The sequence below is a fragment of the Hyaena hyaena genome, unplaced genomic scaffold (genome assembly GCF_003009895.1).
Source record: "Hyaena hyaena isolate Hyena2069 unplaced genomic scaffold, ASM300989v1 scaffold_23, whole genome shotgun sequence".
Classification (NCBI taxonomy): domain Eukaryota; kingdom Metazoa; phylum Chordata; class Mammalia; order Carnivora; family Hyaenidae; genus Hyaena; species Hyaena hyaena.
In genome coordinates, this window is record NW_024080655.1 from 3,285,495 (window position 1) to 3,301,081 (window position 15,587).

General features: G+C 57.0%; 1 protein-coding gene across 3 annotated transcripts in view; it reads right to left on the reverse strand.

The window, feature by feature from the left end:
* Window positions 1-15,587, reverse strand: part of TSPAN18 (tetraspanin 18) — a 167,781-nt gene that overhangs the window by 15,613 nt on the left and 136,581 nt on the right. For all 3 annotated transcript variants that reach the window (XM_039226940.1, XM_039226941.1, XM_039226942.1), the window contains one exon: window positions 2,349-2,430. The gene's annotated coding sequence lies outside the window, so the exon portion shown is untranslated. The remainder of the gene's footprint in view (window positions 1-2,348; window positions 2,431-15,587) is intronic.

Genomic DNA, 15,587 nt, shown 5'->3' on the forward strand with positions numbered 1-15,587 from the left:
AGGGGGAGGAGGGAAGAGGTGTAACAGCTTCCTCCCTCAGACCACCGTTAGGAGGGAGAGCTCGGAGAAGCCAGCCGGCCTGGGCTCAAGTCCTAGTCTACCATTTGCTCTGTGGCCTCGGGCAAATTACCCCACCTTCCTGAGTCTTGTTTTTTCCAACAAGTTTTTTCCAGAAGATTCCTCCCAGCAGTACTGTGAGCAGGACCCAGCTTCCTAACCTGGGGCAAATTCCTAAACTGTCTGCATCTACATGTCCTTGTCTTTAAGACTAGAATAGAGACCATGCTTCCCTCATTCCACATGGAAAATACGGGGTGCGGGGTTCGGCACACAATTCGGCAGGACGGTGGCTGAGCATAGCAACAGCTAGTAGCAGCTGGCGTGGCTCAAATTCTTACTGTGGGCCAAGGAACACGCACAGTCTCAGTCCTTGCAAAGCCCCGGGAGAGAGGTGATGCGAGGGAGCTGAGGCTCAGAGAGGTGCAGTCACTCAATCAAGGTCACAAAGTGTGGACACGCCTGGGCCGGGATTTGAACCCAGGTCTCTCTTAACCCGGAGCCACAATTCTTCACCATCAGTTCCGCTAAGCGCTAATTCCCTTGCTCCATTCATCCATCCTCCTCCACAATCCAGGCCTGTCTTCACGCCTTCTGTGCCACCACCTTTGCTACTGTTCAGGGCCATCAGCCTCGGGGGCCATCACGCCCACCGCCAGGCTGAAGTCGGAAGGCCATTGCCTGCCAGCGTCACCTGCCGCCAGGGCTTTCTGCACGTGGGACACAGCCTCAGCCAACTGGCCGGACAGGAGGGACAGACCAAGGAAGGTCCGGTCCCTGCCTGGATCTGGCTGTCCACTCCACCCACCCACAGAGCCTTCTGGAAGCCAAGCATAGCATAGCCCAGTTCCCTGACTTGCGTCCAAGGAGGGTGGGCACCTGGGTTCTGGAAGGCTGGCTGAGGAGAATCTGGAGACGGTGAGGTCCCGGGGCTTCACTGTTTCTTGGAAATGAGGTTCCAAGGCACTTATGAAGGAGACCGGGGATCTCTGTGCGGAAGGGACATGGCGCACCCACCAGGCCACGCCTGACACGCCGAGGGGGCCCCTCGTTTCCTCCCTGCTTCCCAGCCGAGAGGCGGCTCCTGTCGCCTGCTCTCCCAGGGACGGGAACTCCCGTGCGGAGTTCTGACCAGGGAGAATGGTGCTCAAACTGGGTTCCCCGAGGCTAGCACTTTCCTAAAGCTGTTTCAGGATTACAGTCGACACCTGGGAAATCAGCCCCTCACCTCGCGGCTGGCTCAGGGGTCTGGTCCAGGGTGAGCGGGGCTGGGAGCCTGCTGCCCTGGGTCTCCGGGGCTCAAGGCGCCTGTCACAGGGGGCCCCCCCCACCCAGCCAACTGCGGGCTCTGGGCCCACCCACAGGTGTTATACCATATGACCCGGCCCCCAGAGGCAACCGGCTGCCTCTTGCACAAGGAAGCCAGGCGTGTCAGAGCCTCAGACTGGTCAGAAACTCTTCTCCGACAAGCCTGCTCACGTCACCGCTGATTCAGAATCTGCTCGTGTCACGTGTGTCACCAGCATTCCAGCAAAAGAGGTGCTCGGTCACGGAAAGGGAGGGTGGCGCCGTCGGCCCAATTCCCTCACTTGGGAGATGAGAAAACAGGCTGAGAGATGGAAAAGGGGTGTGGCCGAGGTATCACGCCAGCTAGTGACAGAGGTGACCTGGCCCTGGCCTTGAAGCCCCGTCAGGGCCCATGGATACGCTGCCTACTTGGTGCTGTCCCTTGTTAGAGCACGTGCTTCGTAAAGGCATGGGCGGGGGTGTCTGGGTGGCTCAGTCGGTTGGGCATCCGACCTCGGCTCAGGTCATGATCTCACGGTTCGTGGGTTCGAGCCCCGAGTCGGGCTCTGTGCTAACAGCTCAGAGCCTGGAGTCTGCTTCGGATTCTGTGTCTTTCTCTCTCTCTGCCTCTCCCCTGCTCACACTCTGTCTCTCTCTCAAATAAATAAACATTAAAAGTTTTTTTTTTTTAAAAATAAAGGCTTGGACTTGTTTTGTTCCCTGCCGTATTCCTAGGGTCCAGAGCTGTGCGTCGCACACACTGAGTCCTCCATTAATACATCGGTAGGAACGAAGTGGGGAAAGAGAAAACAGAGACTAGAAAACAGATCAGAGACGTAGACCAAGATGAATCAGAGAGGGAGAGACAGAGAAAGGCGGACAGCAAGGGGTGACAGGGGAAGAGACAGACTGAGGAAGGGCTGGAGGCCGGGTGGGGGCCGGTGTGGGGGACAGGGCAGAGGTGCCCGCGGCGAGAGGGAGAGTGTCAGGTGCTGACTTGTCACCTGGGCAGGTCTGAAGGCGTCAGCAGGACAGAGTCTCTGGTCAGAGGGGCTCTTGTGTTTTCTTTTAGTGGCCCAGCTTCTCCTGGAAGAGAAAATATCCAGTTACCAGAGGAAGTTAATAAGCAGCAGCGCATTCAAGAAGCTGTTTATGAAAACCTACCCCAAGGACGCACACAGGGCAAGCAGCTCGAGGATCCGGGCCCATTAGTGCTCATGAAAAGCTCTCGGCATCTGGGCCCTTCCAGCTGGAGGTGGGGGGGCCGCCCGGGGGGCCCACCCTCTGCCCCATTGGCAGCTCCTGGGTCCTCCCAAGAGCTGTGTGGGGAACCGCATTTCTAAGAGCCTTTCAGTTTTCAGCCTTTCAGACAGCATGGGCTTCGTCTATGCAGACGCACTGCATGCAGCTGATGAACCGAGGGGAGGCGGCGGGTGCGGCGGCCCACACACCTGGATGCCACAGAGCTGCCACTGGCACCCCTGCAGGGACGCCCCAGCAGGCAGACTGCCAGCTCCGTTCACACCCCCTCTCCAGAAAGCCAGACTCTCGAGAGAGACATCTGAGGCTGGAGAGGGTTCCTTAGCCTCACTGAAGGATTTGCCAGGAAGCTCCTTTAGACAGCCAGGTCCCCGATGTGGACGTGGGGGGTTGGGTTCAGTAGTCAAATGGGCCAGATGGAGGCTCGTGCTCTGTCCCGGGGGGACGGGCACGGCCGGGGCCTGCTCAAGAAGGGCGCACAAGCATGAGACCGGCAAGCTCGGGCCACGGCGGGTGTTCTCACGGGGATGGAGGGGGAGATTCGGGGGGTCTCGGGGGCCAGTTCAGACTCCGTCCTGTGGATATGGGGTGCTGGCTGAGAGATTCCTCTCCATCCATCCATCCATCCATCCATCCATCTGCTCCAGAGACACAGATTGGCGCCTACTGCATGCTGGGCACCGTGTTAGGAAATGGAAGTAAGCACACCATCCTCATCCGATGGCGTTAGGGAATGGAGATGCCAGTAAGCTCCCCCCTCCCCCCACCCCGGGTTGGGCGGTGAAGATGGAGGAGCCAGAGAAAGGGACGATGGGGCTGGGGACCGTGGGACGGTGAGCTAACTGTCCGTTGGCGAAACTCTGCTGGGGAAAGGAGGGAGGTTTCACGGGGGAAGGGGTGGCTGGGTGAGCAGGTCTTGAGGAAGGGCGGAGGCGAGGCTGGGCAGAAGGAAAGGCAAGAAAAAGGGCCTCCCTCCCGGGAGCTGGTACGCTGATTTGGCCTAAACAGTGATAAATCCCCTGAAATCGGCCCGCAGTGGTGAGGGAAGCTTCTGTGTACTCTGGCCCCTAGCGGCAGGACACTACCAGCAGGGTGGACACAGGGGGTGGGGTGGGGGTGGGGGCGCAGAGAGAAGCCCCCAGGTCCAGGCAAGATCCAGGAAGCTCTGGGCTGGAACTTGGTCAAGAGATGGCTCACTGGGCAAGATAAAGCCTACGCAGGCTCCTTCCTAGAGCTAGGGTGTCTGCGGTCCTGGGGAGGGAAGCCCCAATTCTAGATCAGGGGCTGCACCCCAGGCCTAGCCCTAGGGCTCGGGGACCCAGGGAGGAGTCAGTTCTCCCCTGTCCCAGCCCGTCCCTGGTCCCCCAACATCACCACTCCCGTCCGGCATCTCAGCCTGGCAGCTGTCCTGAGCGTGACGTGGCTCATCTTCCTCGAGACTTTGGGGCTGGGGTGAGACACCCAGGAGACACAGGAGGCCCGTCCAGCGACAAGGAGCCGGCACTGAACTCCCCACCCATCGTATGCCAGCCCCTGGGCTCACCCCTCTTTCGAGTTCCGACTGCTGTGGACAAACCTCCCGTCTCAGTCTTTCTTGCTCCCCCAGCCCCTGGCTGTTTTCTGACACAGCCACGATCTGCATGACAGGGCAGCTGGCAGAGGGCAGCCAAGGCGATGCCTTCCACATGCCCCCCCATCACAGCCGGGATGGCCCCTGCCTCGGCTCGCTCCCTTGAGACCTTCAGAAAGTCACCCCCCTCGCCGAGATGCCAGGTTCTCCTCTGAAAACCGTGGTCCTCGATCCTGAGGCCAAAGGTGGTTGTAAGAATTCATGATATGACGCACATGAAATGAACTGATACCATATGGAAACCTGCCTTGGAAGCCTGCACAGTGCTCTTCCCCCTGGGAGCTGTTATTATCGCCATGTCACATATTGGAAATAAATGGATGCCCAAACCACACCCACCAGTTGTCAGAGGAGGTGGGCACGGGGGAGAACCCTGGGCATATGGCTTGGTCAGGATGGATATAAACCTCTTTCCCCTGAGTGGCCTCAAGTTCAAAATAACTGCTACAATTTTGTGATAACCGAGCCTAACAATGGCTCATAGTAATGAGTGTTAACCACGTAGCGGGCTCTGCTCAGCACTTTTCCTGCCTTCTCTTATGTATACTTTATGTAGTAGTAGGTACCATTATTCTATTTTTATTTTATCTTTTTCTTTTTCTTCAGAGAGATAGAGAGAGAGAGAGAGCGTATGGTGGAGGGGCAGAAATAAAGAGGGAGAGAGAGTCCCAAGCAGACTCCATGCTGTCAGCACTCTCTGTCTCTCGAACAGTGAGCCACCCAAGCACCCTGATAGGTACCGTCATTATCCCATCTTATATACGAGGAAGCTGAGACTTAGAGAATATACATAACTGGCCTGAGTTTATTCACATGGCTAGTGAAACACGGTCATGATTCACGGCCAAGCCGGACTCCAAATCAGAGCACCTGACGAGACACCAGCCCGCGGAGAGAACGCTGGAAAGAGGAAGTGCAGTGCCTTTCGCTCGGAAACTTCCAACCCAGGGCTGCTCTGTGCTGAATCGGGCAAGCAGGCAGAGCCCCTCCCCTGTGCCAGCTGGAAGGTTCTGGGGGATGACCCAAGCCCGCCGTCTCTTGACAGATGGGAGCCCTGAGGCCCAGAGAGGGGCAGACACGGGTGAGGTCACGCAGCACCGGGGGGCTCTCCCATGCGGGCCCCTGCCTGGGCCAGACAGCTTCATTAACCCTGCCCCTCCCACCGCCCCAGATGGCGGCTCAATTCCATCTGCACCGAGCAGGCCCAGGAGGGGTTCTCCGATTAAGAAGAACGGCTCAGTTCATAAATCACTCCCTTTACTTTCGCTGCCCTCGGCCTCCGGGCGTACTTTGTGGAGAGAGAGAAGGAGGCAGGTGGACAGGAGTGAAGCCCCAGGGGAGGAAGCAAATGCAGGTCTGGGCTGGCGTGGAGCCCAGAAAGGTCCTGCACGCGCCCTGGCCAGGCGAGGGCGCTGTGGTCCAGGGCAGAGCCTCAGGGTCCCCCAGGAGTCTGGCTTCTGAGCAGCAGGGCTCTGCTGGGGCTCACCTCCCGGGGGTCCCTGGCTCCCACCTGGAAGACGGGGGCTCTCAGAGTCACTGCAGCATCGGGGGTGGGGGGCGGGGGAATGATGGAGCTGAAGCACTCTGGTGGCTGTACATCCAGTCCCTTCCCTCCTGCGGGTCAGGCCCCCTCCGGTGCCAGCCCTGGGCCGGGTCCAAGGTGCAGACACCAGCGGCTTTCCTCCCTCAAGGACTCACTCAGACCTAGTGCCAATCAGTAATGCCGCACTTGGAGAGGAGCATTCACAGAGTACCAACCAAGCGCTCTGGGTGGGAGCGCAGGGCAGTGAGGATGCACTGAGTCAAGGGCGCTCACCTAGAGCGATCTCACCCGACCCACATGCACCCCTGCTGAGCAGACAACCCTACGCTCATTCCTTTTCACAGACAGGGAAACTAAAGCTCCAGGGGCTACAAAGGTCCCACGTTTGCTCGACTCTGACACCCATGTTTGTTTTCCTTCATCGGGACGTGGGGCAGAGGCTCGTCAGAAGAAAAATGATTCTTGCCATTGGGTTCAAAGCCGGGGGGTGGGGGGTGTGGATTATTTGCTCACTAGCTGGGCCTGCTGGTCTGCCTCCCAAGACAGACGGTCTCCTAAACAAGCAATTGGCCCGAAATCCTGGCGTGCCTGGTGATGGCACGGACGTGGGGACATGGACACAGCTGAGCGGGGGATAAAATCTAATCAGGCTCCTGGGGGCGGCGCCGTGAAGGTTCACCAGGCAGAGGCTGCCACGGATGCTGTAAGATTCTAAATACCAGCCCTCCCTGCCCCCCAGCCTCACTGGATCAGTAAATATCGAGGGGACGGAGCGTCTGCTCAGCGGCCTCTGCGAAGGCCCCCATCTCCAGGGTGTGAGCTGAACCAGGTCTGGTCTGGGTGCCTGGTCCTTGCCACAACCCTTTCCTCTGTCCCAGCCCACCCCCTCCTCCCCACGGGGCTGTATCCATCAGAGACTCTTCAAAGAAGGAAGTGCCTCAGTGAGGGCTACCTCCAACCCCTCTTCTGGCATTGGATGCTGAAGCCCAGAGAGGGGCAGGGTCTTGCCCAAAGTCACACAGCACGGCTGGAGGCAGGAGCTCCCAATTTTTTTTAAAATATTTTTATTTATTTCTAGGAGAGAGAGAGAGAGAGAGAGAGAGAGAGCGTGAGCAGGGGAGGGTCAGAGAGAGAGGGAGAAACAGACTCTGAAACAGGCTCCAGGCTCTGAGCTGGCAGTCAGCACAGAGCCCGACGCGGGGCTCGAACCCACGAACCGTGAGATCATGACCTAAGGGAAAGTCGGACGCTTAACCGACTAAGCCACCCAGGCGCCCCAGGAGCTCCCAATTTTTTAAGCCCCTTGCTCTTCCCCCAGGCAAGGCAGCCTCCTAAGACTGACATGTTCATTTATTTTGGCTTCGGAAAGGACGAGGCACATGCTACCTCACTGATTCCTTCCAACCACCCAGGAGATGGGCCCTCCTGCTCTACAAATGAGGAAACGGAGGCTCAGAGAGATGAAATCACTGGCCCAAAGTCACACAGGAGGACAGGAGGAATTGTTAGGACAAAGCAGGATTCCTGGTCCTTCTGCCCAGGCTGTATTCCATTCCCTCCATGCCTGGGCTGGGCTGCAGGTGCTCACCCCAGACACAGCCCCGTGGCCCCATCCTTGCACCTTAGCCCTGACACCGCCTCTTCGCAAAGGCCTCCAGGGACAAAGGTCTGTACCCTCTGGCATAGACTTTCATTTGCTGCCATCAAGGCGCTGAAGGCAAGGCAACGAATTTGAACTTGGGCTTGAACAGAGAGGAGTGGTCACCCTGCATCGGGCACAGGATTTGGCCTCAAGACACCAGAGTCCGGGGCTGGGAGGGGGTGGGCGGGGCAGAGTGGGGACGCCACCCTCCTCCCAAAGCAGGCCTCCCTGAGCCCCTGGGAAAGCTTCCCTGACTGCCAGCCACGGGCAGTGACCCAGCGATCTGGGGAAAGGCAGGTGTGTGAGGAGGAGAGGGGCAGGTAAGACATATGGAGCAAACGACGGGGCTCCCGGGTCCCAGGGGAAACCCTTCCGGGTGGTGACAGGGACACCCGGGTTCCAGGTGATGGTGTGGGTACCAAGGGGATGAGAAAGAAAGCCAGCTTTCCAGTGGGGAGCAAACAAGAGTTTAGTTATTTATTTTGAGAGAGAAAGAAAAAGAGTATGTGTGGGGGAGGGGCAGAGAGAGAGAGAATCCCAAGCAGACCCCGCACCACCAGCGCAGAGCCCAATGTGGAGCTTGAACTCACAAAACCTGAGCTCGACCTGAGCTGAAATCATGAGTCGGACGCTGAACGGACTGAGCCACCCAGGCGCCCACCATCCTCAGGGTTCTCTAGCTCACCTGGGCCATCAGGAGAGGGAGGCTGCGCCAGAAAGGAGGTCATGCCCAACCGATAGCCAAGGACACTCGCGTCCGGGGCAAGGGGTCCCCCCCAAGGGCACACAGCACAGTCAGGGCTGGATGACGATGTCCAGACCGCCAGCCGGGGTGCCCCCTGCCACACACTGGGGGCCGCCTTGGCATGTGCTGGGGGTGGCCTCAAAACCCCACTCGGGGAAAGCCTGTGGGAGGGGTGAGTGTGGCGACAGCAGGGGCCATAGGACGCGGGCTACCTGACTGGCAGGGACAGTGACGGGGAACACCGCGGGTGTCGTATGAACGTGCCATTGTTGTTGGACCTTTCCCCCCAGACATAAGGCCTTGGTGGCCAGAGCTGTGTCTCCCACTTCCTGTGAGCCCCTTCAGGGGACACAGAGGATGCTGGACGGAATATTATTGGTATCATAACTGCTCCCGCCTCACACGCGCCAGGGACCATGCTGAGCGCTGTTCCAACATCATCTACGATGGGGGAGCTATTCCCGAACTGCAGCACGGCTCAGACAAGGTGAGTGAGCTGCCCAGAGTGGCCCAGCTGGCGCGGGGCAGAGCTGGCCTCAGACCCCAGGAGGCACGCCGCTGAGCGCTAGGGCACCTGCTGGCTGGCGACACAAGGCAGAGCATGTGGCAAAGAGAAGGAGCCGGCAGGCGAGAGTCCTGGGTTCAAGTCCAGAACACTCGGCATAGCCCGTCTTCTCTCTAACCCTGGTATCCTTAGTCTGTTTCCCAAGGCCAACTGCATCTCTAAGCCTCGTGGGGAGCGTGAGCCCCCCTCCCCCCTTCCTTCCCACATTTCATCCCCCCTCAGGGCCCAGAGCTGCTAGAGACCCTTTGAAAGACTTGGTAATCCATCCCGAAATATGCAGGGCTGTTGCTGGGGCAACCTGGCTGCTGCTGGATTTAAATATTTAATGGCTTCTCGGGTATTAAGGGGGCCTGGGAACCAGGCAGGAAAGGGCACAGGTCTGAGCTGGGGTGAAGGAGCGGGGAAACCCTGGCAACTCCTGCCAGAGAAGCCCCCCACGCCTCCCCACTGCCTCCCCCCATGCCTCCTCCCACGTGGGGAAGGGCGCTGAGGGCTCCTGGCTCTGTTGCTGTGTTTAAGGTCCGACAGGACAGGGTGGATTGTGGCTGGGACCCAAGCAGTGGGTGAGACCCAGAATTTCACTGCTGGGGTGATGGGGGGAGGTGCCGGGGTGGGGTTCTCTTTTGCAGGTGGACAAGAGAAACTTACTTTTTAAAAAAGTGTGTACTATACGGTTGACACTGTGTCAAGTCCTTGCCTTCCCTCCTTTGGGCCTCACTCAGAATCCTAGGGGGGCAGCCAATTATTATTCTCAATATAGCTGAGAAAGCTGGGCTCAGAGAGATGTGGTGAATGTCCCAAGGCCACATAACCCTTAAGTGGCAGACTGGAACCCAAGGCAGGGGGCTCCAAAGCCAGGGCTTTTTTTTCTGCTACATCCATCAGGAGCCAGGCCAGAAACAGTAACAGCTGGCACGTATGACGTCCACTCCATGGGCCAGGCACTGTGCTGAGGGCTTCACAGGTTCTAACTCACTTAACCCTTCCAACAACACTGGGAGGTAGGCACTGTTGCCCCCATTTTACAGATGTGGAAACTGAGGCCCCAAGAGGGGAAGGAAGACACCGGGATCACAGGGAAGCAGAGGAGCCCGGAGCCAGGCCTCCACAGTCCGCTCCGGAGCTGGTGCTCTCCATCCAGCTCTCCTTACCCCACATTTAGAAGGGTGTGTGGCAAAAACAACGAATTAGTTAATTAAACTCAAACTTAAGATCCTTTTTCATTCTGGTGCTTTGTCTACATCCTCCAAAGCTGGCTGGGATGGCAAGAGGAAATTCTCCCAACAACTCAGCAATAAAGATGAGTCAACTTGAGGTTTGCCTCCACTGACTTGTTCGACACACAGATGCAGGCACACAAACCCACACAGGCGGCAGTGCAGACACAGCCACGCAGGCATACACTCACACACAGATACATGTGCACAGACAAACGTACTAACATATACAGACAGACACACAGATACAGTCACACAAACATGTACACATGCATGTGCACACACACACACATACTCACAGATATGGCCTCTGGTCACTTTCCTGCCTGATTAAATTAACCATAATGTCGTGAAAAAGACATCCAAAGTCATCCGGCCCATACCTCTGCCAACATCAAGAATATTTGAAAGGGACAAACCAGTCTGATCTTATTCTTCTATCTGGGTTCCAATCTGATCTTATTCTTTTTTTTTTTTTTAATTTTTTAAAATGTTTTATTTATTTTTGAGAGAGAGACAGAGACTATTTTTGAGAGAGAGACAGAGACAGTGTGAGCAGGGGAGGGTCAGATGAGAGAGAGGGAGACACAGAATCTGAAACAGGCTCCAGGCTCTGAGCTAGCTGTCAGCACAGAGCCCGTCGTGGGGCTCAAACCCACGAGCCCTGAGATCATGACCTGAGACGAAGTCGGATGCTTAACCAACTGAGCCACCCAGGCGGCCCTCTGATCTTATTCTTAAAGGTCTTCAGTAAGGAGGTTAAATCCCGCCACTTCGTTCTGATGTCTCCTCAAGTAGGGAAGTTCCTCCTGGTATCTCGGCAAATTCCACCCTGCTTTACATTAATCATAACACAACTCTTTCCATGAATACCCTGCTTTACAGTTCCCAAAGCCCTTTTAATTTTACACTCTTGCTTCATCCTCGCAACCATCCAGCAAGGCGGGCAGGGCAGAGATGCTTTTAATTTATGGGGAGTAGGGCCCGGAGGAGTTCAGGAGCTTGCTTGAAATGACCCAGCTACTGTTTAAGGTGGGCTTCCACCCCAGGTGTTGTGCCTTCTGTTTGGCTGCTGATTTCACCACTGTCTCGGTGAGACCAGGTCCTTATCAATGCCCATCAATTTCACTGGGCTCCTCTCCGCTCGGAATAAGCTTGGCCTGTGTTCCGTGAGGGGGCTTCACTGGCCCCGGCTCACTTCCATGCTGTCCACATGCTGCCTGGTCCCTCAAAGCGGGGTACCCCAAAGCTTTGGCAGGTTTCCTATGCCCGGGCAGACGGTGAGGCTTACCCCTCCTCACTCGCCAGGGTGGGATCCCTGACCTCCCCCGCTCCCCTGCTCAGGGCCCAGGAAATGCTGCTGGAGCAGAAACCACCCCTGCCTCCTCCCCACCAACCTCCCGTCTATGGGGGTCACTGCCGCAGTTCCATTTGCTTGGCAATAAATATTAGAGGCACTGGGTGTTCCCAGGGCAACTGTGATTGATTCTGGTCACCTGGCCCGAATTAAAGAGGCCACAACCCCTTCCCATAAGAGGAATGACCACAGGTATTTGCCGCTCAAGTTTTGGAGGGCAAACAGCAGAAATACAGAGCTGAGACCCTGACAGAGCTCCTGCCTGGCTGAGAAAAGCCTGTGAGGAAATGAATCAAAGGAAACTCTCTGGGGCGGGGCCTGAGCAGACGGGGCAGGAGTCAGAGAGCCCTGTTTTCTTTCCTCCCCATAACAAATCATCCCAAGGGCTCCTAGGAGCCCTAAAGGAAGGTGCTGGCCAGGGAAGATTGGGGTTGGGGGCTCAGACAAAGGGGAATGAAGACAGACTCGAGCCTGGTCACCAGTTCCACCAAACATCATTTCCAGGCCAGAAACGATGCTAGCAACCCTACCCCGGAGCCTGGGGATGAGCGAGCATTCAGTCTTAGAGAGTGCCAGGACAGAGTGACTGCTTCCTTCTGATAGCACGAAGATAGTAATAAAAAAATAAAACGTCAGGTCCTGGTTTCTCCCTCTGTCCAATGGGACCGCAATCCACACCTCGCTCTTCCCAGGAGCAGGAGCGGGTGCAGGGCAGGATGGGAGGAGCCAAGGAAAGGACCCGCCAGGTGCTCGCTGGGGGTGGGGGTGGGGTGGCTACTTTCTCCTTAAAGGGCCAGGTAGTAAATATTTTAGGCTTTGAAGGCATATTGTTTCTGTCACAACGATTCCGCCCTGCTTTGTTCAAGAAAGCAGCCGCAGATAGCACAGAAAGGAATGGACATGGCTGGGGGCCAAGACAAGTTTATTTACAAAAAAAGACCAGGCAGGATTTGGCTCACCCATCCGTGGTTTGAGGAGCTCCGCCCTTAAGGAATATTTAGGGGCTTGCCTTAGGCTAAAGCTGCAGATCAGAAGTGGATGTGGTCCCCCGCCATTGTGCAAGGAGGCAGAGAATGAGAGAGCAAACGGGGCCAGGTCCCAGGGATCTGGGCTCTAGCCCTGTGTTTCAGCTGTGCAGCCCCTGCCAATCCCCACCACCTCTCTGAGCCCCGGCAGCTTCACTGTGCACCTCCCTGGGGTTATCAGAGGGTCTGAGGATCCCCCTGTGGGTCCTGGGTAGTGCCCCCAGCAATTAGCAAAGCCTGGCCGGGGAGGAGGCTAACTTAACCCCAGCAGGCAGGGCTCTGCTGTGCCTCTGACAACTGCCCCCCCAAGAATCCCAAGGGGGGCCTGCAAGGGTCTGTGAGGCACTGGGGGAGGGGGGAGCTTTCCAGCAGGAGGCGCTGAAGGAGCTAGAGCTGGGCACCCTTTGACTCCAGGGCCCCTAGGCTACTGCCCTATCTGAATCCAGGAAGAGGACCTCTGCACTGCATCCTTTGTCAAGGGCTCTTGGGATCAGAGCCGCGGGAGGGCCAGGAGAGCTGAGCCTTCGGCCTGGGCCACAGCTGCTGCTGAGCCTGACACATGGAGATGGTGCGTCTTACCAGCCCTGGTGGGCCTGCCTGCTGCAGGTCTTCAGTGGCTCTAACAAATGACAGGTGACCATTCGTATTATAAGCCAACAATGAGCCCTCTGGTTAGCCTCTTGGGCCTGGAAAGGCATCTTCCCTGTTTTGATAAGGCCCAACGGCAATTAGGAGGGGCAGGGAGGCTGGTGGACTGGGCGGCCGAATCTGAGCCAGTCACAGCCTCCGCATCCCTGGAGAAGGGAGGAAGTCGGTGATGACGGCAATGAAAAGACACAGCGTTTACAGAGTGCTTACTCTGCACCAAGCATGGCTCTAAGCACTTCACGTCTATTGACTCATTTAATTTTGGCAATAATCTATGAAGCGGGCACAGTTAGCATGCCCATTTTACAGATGGGGAAACTTGAGGCACGGAGCTGTGCAGTGACTTGCCCAGAGCTGCACAGCGGTGAGGCTGGCATTTAGAACCCAAGCATTTAGTTCCAGCATCTGGGCTCAGAGGGTGTCTAAGAGGTCTCAGAGCTGGTGGGGCCAACCATGGAATTCTCCAGATTTAGGAGACACGCTAGAAAAGAGGGAATGAGGGGGGCGGGCTTGGGAACCAGGCTTTGCTTTGCCACCAGCCAACAGCACGATCTTGAGCAAGTTACCCGTCCTCCGTGGGCTGCTCTGGGGAGGCAGCATGGGGAGTGGCCAAACGCATCATAGTGGCAAGAGGAATAATCTCTCCCACTCGCTGCCCGTGTGGCTTTGGCTTTTCGGAGCCTGTGTGTACCTTGTCATCTCGCAGTCACGTGAACGTGGAGGGGACCACTCTGCCTGAGACACGGGAAGGCTCTCCAGAAGCCGGAGCGGTACCATCATCTGTTTGGAAGCCCCACCTTTCGCTCATCCACCCTGGGCCCTGAGCCAGGTTCACGGCTCCCAGTGCCAACACTGAGCAAACATCGAGGTGTCCTCGGCTCCATTTCTGGGTGCAAAGGATTCAGGCATTGTCCTTTTAGGAATGGAAATGGTGGTCTGAATATTTGACAAGCAGACCCCACCGTTTAAACACATAAACACAGCTCAGTCTGTAGCCTCCAGAGCCAACAAATGCCAACAGAATAAAGAAGCCAGGCCTTCAGAAGGCTTGATGAAATAAGAGCTCTGGGAGCAAAGGAAGGTGGGTGCCCCCCTGATGGACACTGGACCACAGGGTGTGTGCAGTGTACCTGAGCTTGGCAGTGAGGGCCACGCACCCACTCAGGCACAATGGAGCTGCCCTGCGGCACAGACAGCGGAGGTGCCAGCTGCCCATGCGTCTGTCCCCTGTGAGGCTGCTGGGATGACAGTACTGGCTGAGAAAAGGACTATGGGAAGGGGCTTCGGGCCAGGCTCAAATCAAAGGCAAATTGGCACCTTTTTTGCAAGTCCTGAGATGTAAGGATAAAAGGTATTGTCCTTGGTCCAGTGATCTGGGTTCTAACTTTATGGCCAGCCTCTGCCTCTCCGTTTTAGGGTCTTGTCTCTGCCACTGTCTGCTCTCTCTCCTGTCTCAAAGTGATTTGCGTGCGCGCGCACACACACACACACACACACACACACACACACACTGCACACACATTGACCATTTCCTGGGGAGGCGGAAGGCTACCTGCTTACGTCAGCTGAAACACTTCTCTGAAGGCGCACCTTGCTGGGGGCCCGGACATAAATCCCTTAGTCCTGCCCTGGAACTGTGACCCCCAGCAGGCGGTGGGCGCAGTTAATTTAGAGGCTCTGCATGTGTGAGCCGTTCTACAAAGCTGGCCTGCCCAAGGCAACCTCAGGTCTGCCCCGGCCCTGCTGGGAGGAGGGGGGCCTGGGGCGCCTCCTTGCTGGGAAAAGGAAGAACTTGGCAGGTGTTTCATTTCCCCCTGGCTGCCCGGTAATTAAGAAAGGAAGAGTCAGCAAGTTCATGGGGCACAGACCACATGGGGATGGGGAGGGGTTCCGTACAGAGCAGGCTTTGGAAGGAGGCTGTCCTAGGCTCCAGCGTGACCTTGAGCAAGTCACTTCAAGTCTGAGCCGCCAGCCCCTGACCATGTGTGTGGAGCTGGGTCACGTCCAGGGGGACCCTGCAGTGGGGCTATGCTGTAGCCATCACGTGTGCAGGGGAAAAGGCCACTACCCCTCCCCACCCCCCACCAGGTGCCTCCTTCCTGGGTGTAATTCTGAGTAGCAAATGCTGTTGGAGAAGAGATTCCATGGGAAATGGTCTGAGGTGGAGGCATCATATGGGACTTTCTACAGTAGCTGTTTCAGTAACAGATAAACCCCAGAAAGAATCTGGACCCCATTACATGAGAGACCAGGGGCAAGGGGGCGGTGGGACTAGACCACCTCCTCCTTGTGTGCTTTGGGGCCCCAGCGCCTCCCGGGTAATTGGGAATCGGGGTGATGCAATTCGGGTGCACGCAGAACCAGGTCCCGCATACGGTGGGGGCCTGGGGAGGTCCGCCCGCCTTGCTGGGCTCCGGGCGGCTGGGTGTGTCTGCATTTGCACACGTATCTCGGTGAAGCCTTCCATAACCTTTTGAGGTAATTGGTACCTTGGTTCCCAGACCTGGAAACTAGGATGAAGCCCTTGAACAGTGAGAGAGCCGTACAGGATCACAGCGGGCCTGTGTGAACCGGAAAGCCCCAGCCTGGTTCGGTTTTCCCCCACCCTTCT